The 2500-nt window shown below is 40.1% G+C and overlaps 1 protein-coding gene across 2 annotated transcripts in view; it reads right to left on the bottom strand.

Annotated features, from left to right (window-relative positions):
- LOC125047097 (irregular chiasm C-roughest protein-like) overlaps positions 1-2500 on the bottom strand; it is a 42510-nt gene that overhangs the window by 34365 nt on the left and 5645 nt on the right. The window lies entirely within an intron of this gene.

Here is a 2500-nt window from a genome sequence, read left to right on the forward strand (position 1 = left end):
GTGACACTAATAATAGAGTGGCGTTTAAAGTCTTAGACAAACCTACACAGCCTTTGAGAAAACATGGGAAACAAAACACGGTTTATGGTAACGAGTTCAGGCAAGTAGTTAACCTTGATTTATTGTACATGTCAAAAAAGAAGGAAAAAATCTGGTTACGATTGATAGTATCAGAATTATAATATAATCACTCCGATGTAATTTTATTTTAATTACATTACACAAACACACACACAAACACACACATACACACATAACCCGCCCCCACAAACACACACACTCCCCGCCTCCCCCACACACACATTCAAGCGGTTTAATTAATTTTTCATTTTTCATTCATCATAAAGCCACAGGTTCCCAATTCAATCAGAAGCTTCCTCTGTTATTCGTACAAATTTCCAATGTAATTAACGGCTACGTTGGAAACCTTATGCTAACTGCATTTTATTCAGGCAGGAAATATATTTATACTGGTATGGATGAGAGCATCTCTGTCTTTCGATCTATCTGCCTTTGTCTAAGTATGTATGTATTAATTTACCAACCTATCTATCGGTCTACCTATTTATTAAACTACTAGTTAATCAGTCCATCTGTGTATCTATCTATTGACCCTATATATTCTCTCTCCCTCTCAAACTCTCTTCTCTCTCTCTCTCTCTCTCTCTCTTTCTTTCTTTGTCTGTCTTATTTTCTCTCCCTCCCTCCCTCTCCGTCCCTCCCCTCTCATCTCTTCCCTCTCCCTATCAGTCTATCCCTCCCTCCCTCTCTCCATCTCCCTCCCTCCCTCCCTCCCTCTTTTCAAGTAACACACAATCGCGATTGAGAATAGTTTTCCCTACATAGTTACCGGTGCCTTTAATTGCACTTAAGACACAGCAGCATCCCACAACCCTCACCGTTCCAAGCAATGTTAAACAGTAAACCACATGACCATGACACTAAAATTAACTCTACATGAAGTGACTAACGACCTTTTAGCGTGACTGTAAGTACAAGGTCGACCGAGATAACGCCTCTTTTATCTCATTTATAGAACTTTTCCCGTTAATATCTGCGGGTCACGATATTGTCACGTTCCTTCACTTAGCTCTCCCTCTCTTACTAGCTCATTTACATTATTCTAAATACGTTTATCATCCATTCGAAGGCATTTTAGCAACTCGAAATATGTTTTTTTTTTCTGTACCGATGGCATGCATGTGTCCCTATATGTCACAGTCCCAGTCGCATCATACAGTCAGAAAATACAGTCACGTTATATCTTATCCGCATTCTCTTGTTGTTTTATCACGGTGTACTCTGGGCAACATAACAACATCTTGAGAAATATGTGGTGGGTTGACGGCCGGTTGAGGGAGATGGGGGAGGGGGAGGGGGAGGGGGGAGGGGGAATGGAGAAGGAAAAGGAGGAGGAAGAGTTGGTGGTGATCGTTGTGGTGGAGGAGGAGAAGTAGGAGGGGAATGAAGAAGAGGAAGAGGAGGAGGAGGGAGAGGAGGAAGAGGAGGGTGGAGAAGGAGGAGGAGGAGGAGGAGGAGGGGGAGGTGGAGGCGGAGGAGGAGGAGGAGGAGGAGGAGGAGGAGGAGGAGGAGGAGGAGGAGGAGGAGGAGGAAGAGGAGGAGGAGGAGGAGGAGGAGGAGGAGGTTGTGGAGGAGGAGGAGGAGGGGGAGGAAAAGGAAAAAGAGGAGAAGAAGGAACAGAAGATGAAGGAGAATGAGAAAAAGAAAAGGAAGAAAGAGAAGACGAGGAAAGAGAAGAAGAAGAGGGAGAAGAAAAGAAAAAGGAGGAGCACGAGGAGGGGGGAGGATGCGTGGTCGCTCGTGGTGCGTTTTACACAAAATGATGATTATTATACACGAGCCCTTTAAGTCCGGGCTGTCAGGAGACTCGTATCTGAATTATAACTGAGGGTTAATAGTCTAATCTCCTTTATTATATTTTCCTTTCTTTCTTTCTTTTTGGACGGAGAAGTGTTTCGTTTTCCTTTTCCTACTTGCTTTCAAAAAATAATAGATAGATAAAGGAAAAACAAAACTTTATCATATATGACGAAGAAAATACATTTATTTGTATTTATATTCCAGTAAAAAAAAATGTGTCAAATTATGGAGAAAAAGACACGTAGGAGTTTGATGATAGTACCAAACAGACTTAAAATATAAAACAAGATAAAACTGAGAATAAGTGTAACCAATTACCCTTGGCCAAATTGCATGTTTAGGATCATTATCAAATAAGCTAACTCGGTGATTCAGGACACTCAGTCTGCCATCCACATTACGTCAAGGAGTTTGAATATAAATTTTCGCTTCTAACAATTTTCATCCTTTTATGGATATATATCAAATTCATATTTTCGATTTTAGCAATATGAAAAAAAAATGCTTTATTCACTGATATCTTTAGATATATTTAACTGATTTTTTGTATAATTCTAACCTTTTTTATAGATATCTTAAAACTTTTTTTCTTAATCTCAAAACGAAATATAATCCTTAT

This window comes from Penaeus chinensis, chromosome 40 (genome assembly GCF_019202785.1).
Source record: "Penaeus chinensis breed Huanghai No. 1 chromosome 40, ASM1920278v2, whole genome shotgun sequence".
Lineage (NCBI taxonomy): Eukaryota > Metazoa > Arthropoda > Malacostraca > Decapoda > Penaeidae > Penaeus > Penaeus chinensis.